Consider the following 18414-nt stretch of genomic DNA (forward strand, 5'->3'; position numbering starts at 1 on the left):
TCAACACAGATGATCCTCAGGGCTATGTACTAAGCCCCCTCCTTTACTTTCTGTATACCCATGACTGTGTTGCCACCCACAGCTCCAACCTGATAATTAAATTTGCTGACGACACTACATTGATTGGCCTTATCTCAAATAATAATGAGGCAGCCTACGGAGAAGAGGTCATCACCCCGACACAGTGGCATCAAGAAAACAACCTCTCCTTCAACATCGCGAGAACAAAGGAGCAGGTTCTGGACTGCAGGAAGAATGGAGACAGACTAACCCCTATTGACATCAATGGATCTGGGGTTGAGAGGGTGAACAGCTGTAAGTTCCTCAACATACACATCACCGATGATCTCATGTGTACTGCACACACCAGCTATCTGGTGAAAGAAGCACAACAGTGCCTCTTTCACCTCAGATGGTTGAAGAAGTTCGGCATGAGTCCCCAAATCCTAAGAACTTTCTACAAGGCACAATTGAGAGCATCCTGACTGGCTGCATCACTGCCTGGTATGGGAACTGTACCTCCCTCAAATGCAGGACTCTGTAGAGAGTGGTGCGGACAGTCCAGCGCATCTGTAGATGTGAACTTCCCACTATTCAGGACTTTTACAAAGACAGGTGTGTAAAAAGTGTCCGAAGGATCATTGGGGACGCAAGTCACCCCAACCACAATCTGCTCCAGCTGCTACCGTCTGGAAAATGGTACCACAGCATAAAAACCAGGACCAACAGGCTCCAGGACAGCGTCTTCCACCAGGCCATCAGACTGATTAACTCATGCTGATACAATTGTATTTCTATGTTATATTGACTGTCCTGTTGTACATACTATTTATTACACATTACTATAAATTGCACATTGCACACTTAGATGGAGAAGTAATGTAAAGATTTTTACCTGTCATGTATGTGAAGGATGTAAGAAATGAAGTCAATTCAATTCAATTCATTCATGATAACTACCTCATTTGCCGAGGTCTGGGTCACCAGCTCTAAAGTTTCCTCAGGGTTCTGGAGACCAAGTACTTGACACCATTTCTCTGTTCATTTCTTCATTCATCATGTGCCATGTCATATGACATGGGCGAACATGACCACGATTGTTCTTGACAAATTTTTTCTACAGAAGTGGTTTGCCATTACCTTCTGGGCAGTGTCTTTACAAGACGGGTGAGCCCAGCCATTATCAATACTCTTCAGAGATTGTCTGCCTGGTGTCAGTGGTCACATGACCAGGACTTGTGCTCTGCACCAGCTGCTCAAACGACCGTCACCACCTGCTCCCATGGTCACCTGACCCCGATCGGTGGGCTAAGCAGGGGCTACACCTCGCCCCAGGGTGACCTGCAGGCTAGCGTAGGGAAGGAGCACCTTCACCGCCTTTGGTAGAGACATATCTCCACCCTGCCACACAATTTCATTGTATTACCTATAAAAGTCCCATCCAAATGAAAGTTGTTGCTCTTTTTCCAATTTCCCAACCAATGAGTCGATGCTCCCCTCCCCTGTGGGCTCTTCTGCTTGGAATCAGAATCAGAATCAGGTTTAATATCACCAGCATATGTGAAATTGGTTAAGTTTGGGGCCGCAGTACAGTGTTATACATAATAATAGAGAAAAAAATGTGAATTACACTAAGTATGCGTGTGTATATATATATATATATATATATATATATATATATATATATAAATTAAGTAAGTAGTGCAAAAACAGAAATAAAAAGTAGTGAGGTAGTGTTCATAGGTTCAATGTCCACCCCCACCCCCCGATACCAGACGGTGATGCAGCCCGTTAGAATACTCTCCACAGCACATCTATAGAAATTTTCGAGTCTTTGGTGACAGACCAAATCTCCTCAAACTCTTCATGGAATATGTCTGCTGTTATGCACTCTTTGTAGCTGCATCGATATGTTGGGTCCAGAATAGATCCTGAGAGATACTGACACCCAGGAACTTGAAATTGCTCGCTCTCTCCACTTCTGATCCCTCTATGAGGACTGGTGTGTGTTCCCTCACCTTACCCTTTCTGAAGTCCACAAACAGTTCTTAAAACCAGGCTTTAAAGGTAACGATGAACGATGAGCTTTATTTGTCACATGTACAATGAAAATTTGAAACACGGTGAAAGGCAGCATTTGTGTCGGTGAGCACACAGACCGAAACTTGTGCTAGGGGTAGCCTGCCAGACTTCTGGCGCCAACATAGGGCCCTCAACTCACTGGCCCTAACCTGGACATCTTTGGAATGTGGGAGGAGACCAGAGCATCAGGAGGAAACACCAGAATTCATACAAACAACGGCATGAATAGAACCCTGGTCGGTGATCGCCAGAGCAGTTAAGTGTTTGCGCTAACCGCTATGCTCGGAATTAATGCAACTTTAAGTTTGTGATTAGCAGATAGAACATAGAACAGTACAGCACAGTGCCAGCTTTCTGGCCCACTATGTTGTTCCATCCCTTAAGCTACTCTAAGATCAATCTAACCCTTTCCTCCCCCATAGCACGCCATCTTTCTTTCATCCATCTGCCTATCTAAGGATCTCCTCAATGTCCCTAATGTATCTGTATTCTTTAAGAATATCTGATATTTTATTGTTAGAATTAGAATGAGATGCAAAAGCATTTGCCTATCACTTTATCATCAATTCCCTGCTCAAACCTTTTTGCCCTGTTTTAATTTGTTTAATGGGAGGCGGTGTAGTGTGGCGTCCGTGCTGAGTTGGCGGCTGGCCTCCAGTGTTTCATCAGTGGCGTGACTGACTGGATCGCCAAGAAGTGGACTGTCATTTTGCAGACATGTCGCTCAGTATTTCAGACTATGTATGTGTTTTTTTTTGGAGCGACTTTTTTTTTTGCTTACTATTTTGAATGTGCTGTGTATATTTTGCATCTGGGCCCCAGAGGAACGCTGTCTTGTTCAGCTGTATCGTGTATGGTTAAATGATAATTAAACTCGATTTGATTTGATGTGATTTTGATTTGATTTCAAAGTTCAAAGTTCAAAGTAAATTTATCATCAAAGTAGATATATATCACCATATACAACTCTGACATACATTTTCTTGCAGGCATACTCATTAAATCCATAACAGAAATTAACCGTAACAGAATCAATGAAAGAGTGCACCAACTAGGCATTCAACCACAGTGCAGAAGACAACAAACTGCAAATACAAAAAGAAGAAACAAGTAATAATAATAAATAAATAAGCAATAAATATTGAGCACATGAGACAAAGAGTCTTTGAAATTGCATCCATTGATTGTGAGAACATTTCAATGATGGGACAAGAGAAGTTATCCCATTTGGTTCAAGAGCCTGATGGTTGAGGGGTGATAACTGTTCCTGAACCTGGTGGTGTGGGTCCCGAGTCTCCCGTACCTCCTTCCTGATAGCAGCAGCGAGGAGAGAGCAGGGCCTGGGTGCTGGTGGTCCTTGTTGATGGACGTTGTTGCTTTCCTGTGACAAGGCTTTGTGTAGACGTGCTCAGAGGTGGTTTCACCTGAAGACCCACATCACCAGGTTCTGGAACAATGACTTTCCTACAGCCATCAAATTGTGGAACTGATCTGCACAACTCCAAACCCTACATCAGCTCTGGATCTACAGAACACCTCAGGCACTGCCATGGACTTGTCTCTGGTTGTGTGTCTTGATTTGCACTAAAGACTTGTTTTTACACTGTCTTCACTGTCATGTATTATTTATACACAAATTCAGGTTCAAGTTCGTTGTCATTCATACACATGTATACAGCTAAATGAAACATTGTTCCTCTGGGGCCAAAGTGCATACATATAGACATGAAACATATAGTTGAGATACAGCACATATAGTTATGATATAGCATCAGATAATACAAGCACAAGTCCTTGAGTGACATGGCCTGAAGGTTGATGGTGCGTAGGATGTTGTCCTGGAGCCATGTTCCTGTGAGAACAAGCATGCAGCAGTTCCTCATCTTATGGTGGGTCAGTTGCAGATGAAGGTGATTCACTTTGTTTATGCTGTCTGTTGTCTGTATCTCTCTCTGCCTATGATGCTGCTGCAAGCAACCTTTTCATTGTACCTGTAACACACCTGTTTGTAAAAGCTTTGTACGTGCTTGGCTGCACTTATCCAGTGCCTAAAAAGAATGTAGTAGCCTGCCTCGATGACTATCATCCAGTGGCACTTACATCTGCTGCGAGTGCTTTGAGAGGTTGGTGATGAAGCATATCAACTCCTGGCTGAGCAACAACTTGGATCCACTCCAATTTGCCTACCGTCACAGCAGGTCCACAGCAGATGCCATCTCACTGGCTCTTCACCCAACCCTGGAACATCTGGACAGCAAAGATATATACATCTGGCAGCTCTTTATTGACAACAGCTCAGCATTCAATACCTCCATCCCCTCAAAACTAATCAATAAGCTTCAAGACCTTGGCCTCAATACCTCCCTGTGCAATTGGCTCCTCGATTTCCTCACTTGCAGACAGCACTCAGTTTGGCAACAATATCTTCTCCATAATCTCCATTAGTGCAGGGGCACCACAAGACTCTGTGCTTAGCCCCCTGCTCTACTTGTTTTACACTTATGACCGTGTGGCTAGGTACAGCTCCAATGCCATATTCAAGTTTGCTGATGACACCACTGTCATGGGCCGAATCAAAGGTGGTGACAAAACAGGAAATAGGAGAGAGATTGAAAATCTGTCTGACTGGTGTCACAACGACAACCTCTTACTCAATGTCAGCAAGACCAAGTAGCTGATTAATGACGTCAGAGGAGGAAACCAGAGGTCCATGAGACAGTCCATTGGAGGATCAGAGGTGGAGATGGTCAGCAGCTTTAAATTCCTCGGTGTTGTCACTTTGGAGAAGTTCCTCTGGGCCCAGTACATAAGATCAATTACAAAGAAAGCACAGCAGCACCTCAGCCTTCTTAGAAGTTTGCGAAGATTCAGCATGACATCTAAAACTTTGGTAAACTTTAGAGACGTGTGATGGAGAGTATATTGACTGACTGCATCACAGTCTGGTATGGAAACACCAATTCCCTTGAACGGAAATTCCTACAAAAATAGTGGATATAGCCCAGTGCATCACAGGTAAAGCCCTCCCCACCAATGAGCACATCTACACGCAGCATGGTCGAGGGAAAACAGTATTCATCATCAGGGACCTCACCACCCAAGACATGCTATCTTCTCATTGCTGCCATCAGGAAGGAGGTACAGGAGCCTCAGGACTCACACCACCAGATTCAAGAACAGTTATTAGCCCCTCTACTATCAGGCTCTTGAATCAAAGGGGATACCTTCACTCAACTTCACTTGCCCTATCACTGAACTGCTCCCACAACCTATGGACTCATTTTCCACAACTCTTCATCTCATGTTCTCAATATTTATTGGTTATTTATTAATAATAATTTTTTTCTTTTTGTATTTGCACAGTTCATTGTCTTTTGCACTTGGGTTGAATGCCCAAGTTGGTGCAGTCTCTCACTGGTTCTGTTATGGTTATTATTCAATAGATTTATTGAGTATGCCCACAAGAAAATGAATCTCAGGGTTGTCTTTGGTGACATATATGAACTTTGATAATAAATTGACTTGAATTTTTGAACATTTGAAACATACACACATGACAATTAAATTTGAAATAATTACAGATCAAGGATCAACTTTATTCACCAGATACATTTAGATGTATCAGAGATTTGCTATGGTGTGTTTGACAGGGTGCAACATGCAATAAAATACAACATTCAATCATTATAAAGAATTACATTAAAAATTAAATTAGAGGTGAAAGCACAAATATGGAATAAAATGAACATAAATACCAGCAGGTACTATCAGTGGTTGTTGTGATGCGTCTAGTGTGGTAGTGTAGTGGGTAGTGTTTGTCGCTCTCACTTTCAGCTTCCACCGCTGGCTCGCAGTCTTGTGAAAAGGAGAGCTGAATGTGTGAGCCCTTCAAACAGCAAGCCTCATGTAGTGCCTCCTCGCTGGTGAAATACAGAAACTGAGCTCCTCTTGGACTCAGGCTGAACTATAGAGGATGGCAGGAGGTCGGGCCCCTGCACACTTCGCACGCAGACCCACCAGTGTGTGGACATGCCCAGGTGCTCGTGAACCAGATCCCCAACTTTGGGTAAATAGTCCCACTACCCTGTGGGCAGCCTCTCAGGAGAGATGAAGGCTACAGGAGTAAACGCAGTCAGCAAATCTAGAATGGAGCCCATCCTTCCGGCAGCTCCAACAGCCAAGCTGGTGCCAGACATATTGCTTCATAAACTTTCCTTTGGACTGCACTGGTGAGCCTGAGAGGGGGATCTTGACAACTGGGCACCTCAGGATCTCCATACCTTCCGCCCAGGCTTGTGGTGATGGTCATCGTCACCCATTGTCCTTCGAGACAGACGGATACCAACTACCACCAGCCAACCATTTACAGTGTAAACAGCGTTACAAAAATGAACCAAGAGATTCTTCAGATGCTGGAAATCCAGAGCAACACACACACAAAATGCTGGAGGAACTCAGCAGGTCAGGCAGCGCAACATTTCAGATCAGGACTGCAAAGGAAGGGGGAAGAACGCCAGAATAAGAAGGTGGGGAGAGGGAAAAGAGGACAAAGAGGAAGAAGGTGATAGTTGGATGGAAAAGAAAGAATCAGATCGGAGAGGAGCATGGACCATGGGAGAAAGGGAAGAAGGAGGAGCACCGGGGGAGATGATTGGAAGGCGCGAAGAAGAGGTAAGAAACCAAAAATAGTGGCTTAAGATATTGACAGTGGGGTGGGGGTGGGGACTAGCTAGAATGTTTGATCAGATTAACTTCCACTTGACTTGACCAACCTCCAAAATGACCATAAACTTGTTGTGGTTTGGAAGTTTATGCGCCTCAATAAACCAAAGAGCTATGTTGGCTGGAGTCAAGGCTTTATGCTTTGGCTTTTAGTAGGGTCACCCATGTCAAACAGGTCAAAGGGTAGAGGTCAGACTAAGAGTGGTCCACTGGTGCTCCAAGTTCAGGGACTCAGCTCAGGACTAACAACCCTGACTGGTCAAAATTGTTACGGAAGCAACAATGAATCATCCTTCTACATCTGAGTGCGACGGTATTCCTGAGTCTTTGCCCAGGACTTGCTTGTCTAACAGTAGTGAAAACAGAGGGGAAGCTACTGACAAGACGAAGGACGCCCTGAACACCGCCAGAGATGGAGGACCTTCATTGCTGCCCTAAACACCAGTGGCATACCAGGCAGTGAGTAAGCGACTTAAATTAATACAATGCAAGACTGCATAAATTAGCGATTCAACGTTCACTAGACAATGAACAACAACAATTTTGTCTGTGGCACCCCTCATTGAGCAGGATAATGGGAAGAACGCCCATGATCTGTGAAGCAGTGACCCTGAGAGAGCAGCCGGGCGTCCAGAGTGAGCTCTGAACAACAAGACTGTACACTATTCCCTTGACTCTGCCCTGGGAGCGCCTGTAGAAGCAACACGAGACACAGCTGTGGGACTCAGGCAACACTGAGCCATCGCTGCTGACACTAAAAACAATTGTGTGTGGAGCTTTGGTGACATGGTCCAAGGATGCCACTGAACAGAAGCTCTGCTGTGTAGGCAGGGCTTGTGCTCCCATCTGGGCTTTGCAGTGTGTGTGTTTTTGCTCACTGCTGTTTATCTGTAAGTCTCCCCCGATGATTAAGTTTCAAAGTGACCCAGCTGCACGTCTTTCTATTGACAGAAAAATTGTATTGAATTGTCTCTATTCCCTTTGCAGCAGCACAACCATTAAACCATCAGCCTGTGAAACAATTACAGTACACCGCTAGTTTGGTGTTTCTTTGTCGTGTCCAGTGATGGCAGGAAACCTGTGCGGGAGAGTTTTTAAAGTGGAAAAGCCATTACACTGGGGCAGTTCCACTCTCTCGACCTCAGAAGTCCAAGTCTAGCGATTTGAACAAGCCACACCGGCAGTTTACTGGTGAGTTATTTCCTAAGGAAAGCATCCATGGAGTGATTTTTCATAATGTGAGCCCTTATCAGAAATTGCCAAAATTTCTTATTTCTTTCGCACTTTGGTTAATTAGTTTTCTAAGTCATTTACAGTGCTGTGCAAAAGTCTTAGGCACATATATGTAGCTAGGGTGCCTAAGACTCTTACACAGTACTGTATTTGTCAACATGGAATGGAGAGCGAGTTTGCAATCTGGCGGGAGCAAAGGATGTTCGGAATGGTGAGGATGGAGCGCCGTGGGAGGGGTGTGGGACAGGTGGCAGAGAAGGAGTGTCAGGAATGGGGATTGGCAAGGATGCAGACACACCCAGCCCTGAGACACCAGACGAGGTCATCTGATTCCAAGCAATTCTGTATTGATCATTACAGAATGTCTCTCTGGTGCTTCCTGCTCCCTCCCCTCTTTCTCAAACATGATTCCCCTCTCCCTGTCCCCTTCCCACTCTGAGTCCACAATAGAGACCCAGATCAGAATCAGGTTTATTATCACTCACATATGTCATGAAATTTGTTTTTTTTTTTGCAGCAGCAGAAGTACAGTGTAATACATAGAATTACTACAGTACTGTAATTGCATAGGAGTGAATTTTTAAACATAAGAGTTTCAATAAATGCTCAGAACTCCATAATAGAACAATAACCATAACAGGATCAGTGAAAGACCACACCAATTTGGGTGTTCAATCAATGTGCAAAAGACAACAATTTGTGCAAATACAAAAAGAAATAAATTTTAATAATAAATAATTATCAAGAACATATGGGGAGAGAATTCAAAATGCAGAGATGCAAAGGGACTTGGGAGTCCTTGTGCAGGATACCCTAAAGGTTAACCTCCAGGTTGAGTCGGTGGTGAAGAAGGCAAATGCAATGTTGGCATTCATTTCTAGAGGTATAGAATATAAGAGCAGGGATGTGATGTTGAGGCTCTATAAGGCACTCGTGAGACCACACCTGGAGTATTGTGTGCAGTTTTGGGCTCATTATTTTAGAAGGAATATACTGACATTGGAGAGGGTTCAGAGAAGATTCACGAGAATGATTCCAGGAATGAAAGGGTTACCGTATGAGGAACATCTGGCAGCTCTTGGGCTGTATTCCCTGTAGTTCAGGAGAATGAGGAGGGATCTCATAGAAAAATTCCGAATGTTAAAAGGCCTGAACAATTTAGATATGGCAAAGTTATTTCCCATGGTAGGGGAGTCTAGGACAAGAGGGCACGACTTCAGGATTGAAGGACATCTATTTAGAACAGAGATGTGGAGAAATTACTTTAGTCAGAGGGTGGTAAATCTGTGGAATTTGTTGCCACGAGCGGCTGTGGAGCCGAAGTCATTGGGTGCATTTAAGGCAGAGATGGATAGGTTCTTGATTAGCCAGGGCATCAAAGGGTATGGGGAGAAGGCAGGGGAGTGGGGATGACTGGAAGAATTGGATCAGCCCATGATTGAATGGTGGAGCAGACTCAATGGGCCGAATGGCCTACTTCTGCTCCTATATCCTATGGTCTTATGCTCTAAGATGAGATAAAGTGTCTTTAAATTGAGTCGGTTGGTCAAGGGAGCAGTTCAATGATAGAGCAAGTGAAGTTGAGTGAGCAACACAGACAGAATGCTGGAGGAGCCTGTCTCTTTGCAAATACAAGGGGACATGATTTTCAGGTGATTGGAGGGAAGTTAGAAGTGGGTTTTTTACACAGAGAGTGGTGGGTGTGTGGAATGTCCTGCCGGGGTGCTGGTGGAAGCAGATACATTAGGTGCATTTAAGAAACTCTTAGATGGGCACATGGATGATAGAAAAATGGAGGGAAGGGTTACACTGAATTTATTTTTATTTTTTATTTAGTGATACACTATGGAACAGGCCCTTCCAGCCCAACGAGCCACGCTGCCCAGCAACCCACCGATTTAACACCAGCCCAATTGCAGGACAATTTACACTGACCAATTACCCTTCCAACCGGTACGTCTTGGGCTGTGGGAGGAAACTGGAGCACCCAGAGGAGACCCTAAGGTCACGGGGAAGAGCATTCTAACGTTCTTAGAGAAGATGCCAGAAATGAACTGAGAAGTCCAACGTCCTGAGTTGTAATCGCATCGCACTAACTCGTACACTACTGTAAACCTCAGAGGAGGGTAAAACATTGGCACAATATCGTGAGCCGAAGGATCTGTACTGTGCTGTAATGTGCTATGTTCTATCTGTTAACTGTCCATCTCTTTGTCATCATCACCAGTCCTGATGAAGGGTCTCAGCCCGAAACATTAACGGTTTATTCCTCTCCATAAGTGCTGCCTGATCTACTGAGTCCCTCCAGGGTTTTCTATGTGTTGAGCAATTTTTTTTATATTCCATGTCTCAAGACTTTGGTGAGTGATTTGTCATAGGGTCATAGAGTCGTAGAACACTACAGTGAAGAGAAGGCCCTTTGGCCCACCTAGTCCATGCTAACATGATCTTCTGCTGAGTCCCATCTAACTACACCCATACCCTATCCCTCCAAAACTCTCCCATCCAAACATCTCTTAAACTTTCCAATCAAACCCGCATCCACCACCTCTGCTGAAAGCTCGTTCCACCCTCTCACCACGCTCTGAATGAAGAAGCTCCTCCCTCAGGTTCCCCTTAAATATTTCACTGCTAACTGTTCAGGGCATCAGAGTTCAGAGTTCAAATCTGCTGCTGTCTGTAAGAAAGCTTGTGTCTCCTTTCCGTGACTGCATGAGTTTCCTCAAGGTTCTCCAGTTTCCCTCCACAGTCCAAAGATGTTCCAGGTAGTGGGTTAATTGGTTAATGTAAATTGTCCTGTGATTAGGGTAGGGTTAATAGGTGAGTTGCATTATATATATAAAATTAAATAATATCAATAATTTTACCCTAAACCTCTGACCTCTAGTCCCACTCGTCCTGAGGAGAAACTGCAATTTTGTCAGAGTGAATTCACATTACCTAAACTTCTCTAACAGAGGATTATTTATTTATAAACAGTCAATGTTTTGGGCAGAGACCCTTCATCAGGACTGGAAAGAAGGGAGACTGGAACTCTTTATTCCTCTCCACAGAAGCTGCCTGACCTGCTGAGTTCCTCCAGCACTTTGTGAGTGTTGCTGTGGATTTCCTGCATCTGCAGAAGTCGAGGGGACACACACCAGTCCTCATCGAGGGATCAGAAGTGGAGAGAGTGAGCAATTTCAAGTTCCTGGGTGTCAATATCTCTGAGGATCTATCCTGGACCCCAACATATCGATTCAGATACAAAGAAGGCACGACAGCAGCTATATTTCATTAGAAGTTTGGGGAGATTTGCTATGTCTCCAAAGACATTCGCAAATTTCTACAGAGGTACCGTGGAGAGCATTCTATCTGTACCTGCACACTTTGTTGTCTTTGGCACACTGGTTTCCCACCCTGTTTGGGTGCGGTGTTTCATTGACTTTATTAAAGTTATTGGTTTTACTGAGTATGCCCACAAGAAAATGAATCTCATGGTTGTATATGGTGACAGAACAGGTTGGCAATGCTAATTCTCCCTCTATCCTTGCCCCTTTTCCTGGTTAGTCACTCCTCCTCATTCTGTCCTGGCCTAGTTTCCCCAGTAGTTCACACACTTTGCCCTCCTGTTGTGCAGTTCTTGGGAGTTCACCATTTACACACCCCAAAAGCAAAACAATTGCTAGCTTGGCCAGTCAAAACAATTCCTTCTGTTAACGTGCTCTACTGGTTTGCAACTCATAAAAATAAGGATTCTAGACACAGGGATTCCAAACAGTTTCATTCATTTTCACTCACACTGTTACATCGGTTTGTAGACAGCAGAATGGCCCCAAAAGACCCGAGGGACAGTTTGGGGTGTCCTAAAATAATGCCTGGGTTAGATGGAGCAGGCGCACTCCACCCTACACAGGCAACACCACTAGGGGGGAAGCATTATTCTCTTATATTCATCTGAGCATGTGTACACTGATCTATGGGTTGAACTGAAGCATTTGCTGTCGGGGAAAACTGCACGATGGTAGAATCATTGTTTAAGGTGTTCTAATTCTGCATCGGAAATGATTATGATGGTCTGGTCACATGATTATCCCCTCCCCTCAGACCAACAGGAGAATTTCCTGGTCCGGGCAGAGGCAGATTTAAACCCTCAGTTTGGCTTTGCCAGGGAGAAGTGAAGGTTGGAGAACAGTTATATTGGAAAGTTAAAGGCAAAGTGTGTCATGGAGGAAGCCTCTGCGTGTTTGTAAATTTTTGTACATACATGTTTGTTTTTATTTGTCTATTTGTAAATACTTCTTTTTTTTCACAACTTTGGGCAGCTTTTGCTCTTTTTTCACCCGGCACTAATTAAAACCGTTTTGCACTAACGTGCTGTTACAACTTACCATCTGCTTTTTCTCAACTGGTGACCCTCGTCGGGTGTGCTTACCCCCACCTGCTAGCAAGGTGGGGTGGGACATATGTGGTGACATAAATGTACTTTGATAATAAATTTACTTGGAATGTTAGGCCCGTTTTGCTTCTGGACTGAATTGCCACAAGTTTTATTTTTGGAGCACCTTTAATATACCAGCAATGTCCAAAGGCACTTTGTTCCATTGCTGTGTCTGTATAAGTGACACCTCTTTAAATATTTAGCTTGGAAAGAAAGCTTTGAGTGTCATGAAAATGTTAACACAATTCTGCATGTACTTACTAACTTGTAACTGCTCTTGAACCAGTGGGGAGAACTTCACTGAACTTCACTTGTCCCCATCACTGAACTGTTCTCACAACCAGTAAACTCACTCTCATGGACTCTTCGTCTCATGTTCTCAATATATATTGCTTGTTGTTTATATACATCGAGTACATCTATATGAAACGCTGTCGCAGGTGAGCAGCATCCATCATCAGGGACCCCCACCACCCAGGTCATGCTCTCTTCTCAATGCTGCCATCAGAAAACGTACAGGAGCCTCTGCACCACACCACCAGGTTCATGAACAGTTATCACCCCACAACCATCAGGAGCGGATAACTTCACTCACCACAACTCTGAACTGGGCCTAGGGTCCCACACCACCAGGTTCAGGAACAGTTATCACCCTACAACCATCAGGCTCCTGAACCAGTGTGGATAACTTCATCCACCACAACTCTGAACTGGGCCTAGGGTCCCACACCACCAGGTTCAGGAACAGTTATTATCCTACAACCATCAGGCTCCTGAACCAGTGTGGATAACTTCATCCACCACAACTCTGAACTGGGCCTAGGGTCCCACATCACCAGGTTCAAGAACAGTTATTATCCTACAACCACCAGGCTCCTGAACCAGTGTGGATAACTTCACCCACCACAACTCTGAACTGGGCCTAGGGTCCCACACCACCAGGTTCAGGAACAGTTATTATCCTACAACCATCAGGCTCCTGAACCAGTGTGGATAACTTCACTCACCACAACTCTGAACTGATTTCACAACCTATAGACTCACTTTCATGGACTCCATAACTCACGTTCTTGGTAATATGGGGCAACACGGTAGTGTAGTGCTTAGCACAACACAACGCTCTACAGTGCCAATGACCTGAGTTCAGTTTCTGCCTCTGTCTGTAAGGAGTCTGCACATTCTCCTCGTGACCGTGTGGGTTTCCTCCAGGTGCTCTGGTTTCCTCCCACAGTCCGAAGACTTGCCGGTTAGTAAGTCAATTGGTCATTGTAAATTGTCACATGATTAGGCCAGGGTTAAATTGGGGGTCGTTGGGTGACATGACTCAAATTGCCTAAATCAATCAATCTATATATCAATAAATAGATACATTTTTATTTATTATTTGCACAGTTTGTCTTCTTTTGCACATCGGTTGTTTGTCTTCATGTGAAGGTTTTCATCGGCTCCATTGTGTTCCTTTGTATCTACTGTGAATGCCTGCAAGAAAATGAATCTCAAGGTTGTATATGGTGACATGTATGCACTCTGATAATGAATTTATTTTGACATTTAAACTTCCAACTTTGAAGCCCCCTGTAGATTCCTCCTCGAATGATTTGAAATGACCTTCCTGTCGTAACTGCAAGCCACATGAAAGGATTTATACTGCTTCGTTCACAGTATCTGAATTCCTAGCGAACCTCCTCTACCACTGAGTATAGGCACTATTCCCATAGAGCAGGGACCAACTTCTGCACAGCAAGACCCCACTAAGGATAACCATCTAATCTGTCAAGATGATGCTGTCTGAGGGTTGACTGTTGGCCAAGGGGGAAGCTGCTCTTTGATGTAAATCCAGGGGGAAATCTCCCTTTTCCTCTTTGAAACTAAGAATGCTGTGGGATCACTTAAATCCAAGAGGATTTGTTTGCATTAACCAGCTACAGGATGAGCCTGAGTTTCCAGCCCTCAGTGATCCACCTCATTCAAGCTCACAGCCGTTCGCTGAAACTCAAGGGCAGAATCAGAGTCAGAATCAGGTTTACTATCACCGGCTTATGTCACGAAATTTGTTAACTTTGCAGCAGCAGTACAATGCAACATATAATAATAGAGAGAAAAAACTGAATTACAGTCAGTATGTAAATATTAAATAGTTAAATAAATGGTGCAAAAAAAAATAGAAATTAAAAAGTAATGAGGTAGTGTTCATGGGTTCAATTCCATTCAGAAATTGGACGGCAGAGGGGAAGAAGCTGTTCCTGAATCACTGAGTGTGTGTCTTCAGGCTCCTGTACCTCCTTCCTGATGGTAGCAATGAGAAGAGGGCATGACCTGGGTGGTGGGGGTCCTTAATGATGGATACTGCCTTTTTGAGGCACCTCTCCTTGAAGATGTCCTGGATATTTCAGAGGCTGGTGCCCATAATGGAGCTGACTGAGTTTACAACTTTCTACAGCTTTTTTTAATTTGTGCAGTGCCTCCCATACCAGATGGTGATGCAGCCAGTTAGAATGCTCTCCACAGTACATCTGCAGAAATTTACGAGTTTCTTTTGTGACATACCAAATCTTCTCAAATTCCTAATTTGTTGTGACTTATTTGTAACTGCATCAATATATTGGTCCCAGGATAGATCCTCAGAAATATTGACCTCCAGGAAATTGAAATGTCAAATAGAATTTGAACTGGAACCCGTATTGTACCAGAATGTTTGTGGAACATTTTGCTGCTGGACCCCAAGTAGAAGTGGATTCCGTTACTGGAAGTACACCAAGCACACTGGCTAAGCAGACTAACAGAATGCGCCATGTCCTTGAACTGAGGCGTGGGTAACCAACGCTTGTGCGTAAAGGAATGACAATATTGTCTGCTTTCTCGAAGCTATCACCAACACTTGGGCGGTGCTAGTCTTTCCTTGCTGCAAGTAAACGTACTTATGATTGATCCACCCTGAGTTAATTGCTGCATGTTATAAGATGTAGCAAAAAGGTATTCGACAAGAAGTGACTTGGTGGAGACGTACAAGATGATAGGAGTGGACAGCCAGAGACTTTTTCCCAAGGTAGAAATGGCTAATATGGGAGCACATCATTTCAAGGTGGTTGAAGTGGAGGTCGTCAGAGGTAGGTCTTTTACGCAGAGTGTGGTGGGTACATAGAGCACACTGCTGGGGTAATGGTAGAGGCAGTTACATTAGGGACATTTAAAAGACTTTTAGATAGACCATAGATTAGATTATGAGGACACTCAGTCCTCGTTTACTGTCAGTTAGAAATGCATGCATTAAAAAATGATACAACATTCCTCCAGAATGATATCACAAGAAAACACGGGACAACCAAGGCTAAAACTGACAAAACCACATAATTATAACATATAGTTACAACAGTGCAAAGCAATACCATAATTTGATAAAGAGCAGACCATGGGTATGGTAAAAAAAAGTCTCAAAGTCCTGATAGCCTCATCATCTCATGCAGGCGGCAGAAGGGAGGAACTCTCCCCGCCATGAATCTCCAAGTGCCGCCAACTTGCCGATGCAGCACCATTGGAAGCACCCGACCGCAGCGGACTCTGAGTCCGTCTGAAAACTTCGAGCCTCCGACCAGCTCCTCCGACACAGCCTCTCCAAGCACCATCCTTTGCCAAGCGCTTCGACCCCGCCCCGGCTGCCGAGCAACAAGCAAAGCCAAGGACTCGGGGCCTTCCCCTCCAGAGACTCTGGACCACACTGTAGCAGCAGCAGTGAAGCAGGCATTTCAGAAGTTTCACCAAATGTTCCTCCGTGCTCTCACGTCCGTCTCCATCAAATCAGGATTGTGCACGGCACCCTACTTGACAAATAACAGACGTCACCACCGGAGTGGGTGCTACGAGCTGCGTCACGCCGCCATCTTCTCCTCCTGACAGAAAAATGGAGGAAAGGGTTGGATTGGTCTTGGAATAGGTTAAAGGCCATTTCCATTTCATAAACCACTGATTCTGCCCAATTTGATTGTTATTTTCTTAGAATAATGTATACTCGAAGTATATTCTAGCATTTTCTCTACTAATGATGTTCAATTTGTTTGTTGTATTGAAACCTGCTTACCTTCCATGAGAAAATAATCCCATTTGTCTTTCTATCAGGGCATAAGATCATTTAATTCTTTTCACCATAAGTTTCTAATAGAGTCATAGAGACATAGAAAAGTACAGCACAGAAACAGCCCCTTCACCCCTTCTAGTCTGTGCTGAACTATTTAAACTGCCTACTCTCATCGACCTGCACAAGGACCATAGCCCTCCATACCCCTACCATCCATATACCTATCCAAACTTCTCTTAAAAGTTGAAATCAAAATTATATGCACCACTTGCGCTGGCAGTTCATTCACACTCTCACCACCCTCTGAGTGAAAAAGTTGCCCCACATGTTCTCCTTAAACTTTTCACCTTTCACCCTTAACCCATGAATTCTAGTTGTAGTCCCACCCAAGCTCCGTGTAAAAAGCCTGCTTGCATTTACCCTATCTATACCCCTCATAATCTTGTACACCTCGATCAAATATCCTCTCAATCTTCTATGTTCTAGGGAATAATGTTCTAACTGATTCAATCTTTCCTTATAACTCAGGTCCTCCAGACCAGGCAACATCCTTGTAAATAGTCTAGTACTCTTTCAATCTTGTTTACATCTTTCCTGTACGTTGGTGACCAAAAATGCAAACAAAACTGCAAATTTGGCCTCACCAATGTCTTATACAACTTCAACATAACGTCCCAAATCCTGTACTCAATTCTTTGATTTATAAAGATCAATTTGCCAAAAGTTTTCTTTATGACCCTATCTATCTGGAAATTATAGACCTGTATTCCCAGATCCCTTTGTTCTACCATACTCCTCAGTGCCCTAATGCTCACCACTCATGTGCCACTTTTTAGCCCATCTTTCCAGCTGGTCCAGATCCACTACCAGCTCTGATAGTCTTCCTCACTGTCCACTGCACCCCAATCTTGGTTTCATCCGTAAATTTAACCACATAATCATCCAGACCGTAGAGAGAGAGAGAGAGAGAGAGAGAGAGAAGTGGGGGGAGGGGGAAAGAGGGGAGGTACACGTTTTCTAGGCTGCTCCAGGGTATATCGAGAACGGCCAGCTGGCGAGCTCCAGGAGTGGAAATCCACTGCCGTGAAGAACCTCAGTTTTAGTGTTCCTTGTGTTGTTCTGCTGAACGCTGTGGGCATGTTATATTGGTGTCAGAATGTGTGGCGACCTTGAGGACTGACCCCAGCACATCCTCTTAGATTTTTGGCTGCTGGTCATGAAAATCACCATGAAATTTCCCTATTACACACCATTTTTTTTTGAAACCACCTATTTTGTTGTTTCAATTCATCATTCAAGTCAATTAAAATGTTGCCCACAATGTAAGCTGAGAAGATTTCTATCTTGTCCAGGCATGCCTAGGCATGGTTTTAGAAAGGCTATAAATTTCCATGAAGGATTTTGATATTTGAAACAGGGGTTTCCCGGAATAACTGATGCCAAGATTAAGGAAGGCATTTGTGTTGGTCCACAAATCAAACAGGTTATCAATGACAGGCAATTTGAAGAACTTCTAGTGGGACTGGAGAAAATTGCATTGAAGGCATTCAAGGATGTTGAAAATTTTCTTGGCAACTACAGAGCACCAAACTGTCTGCAGCTGGTTGACAACGTGCTTCAAGTATACAAAACCATGAAGTGCAACATGTCACTAAAGATTCATTTTCTGCATTCCCATTTAGACTTCTTCCCTGCAAGTCTTGGCTCTGTCAGTGACGAGCACGGTGAAAGGTTTTGCCAGGACATTGTGGTCATGGAGAAACGATACCAGGGCAACTGGAATCCATCACTGCTGGCTGATTATTGTTGGAGACTTAAGCGAGAAGCCTCAGACACTGAGTACAAATGAAAATCATCAACAAAACATTTTTAGCTGAGTTGAACG

This window comes from Mobula hypostoma, chromosome 21, assembly GCF_963921235.1.
Source record: "Mobula hypostoma chromosome 21, sMobHyp1.1, whole genome shotgun sequence".
Classification (NCBI taxonomy): Eukaryota; Metazoa; Chordata; class Chondrichthyes; order Myliobatiformes; family Myliobatidae; genus Mobula; species Mobula hypostoma.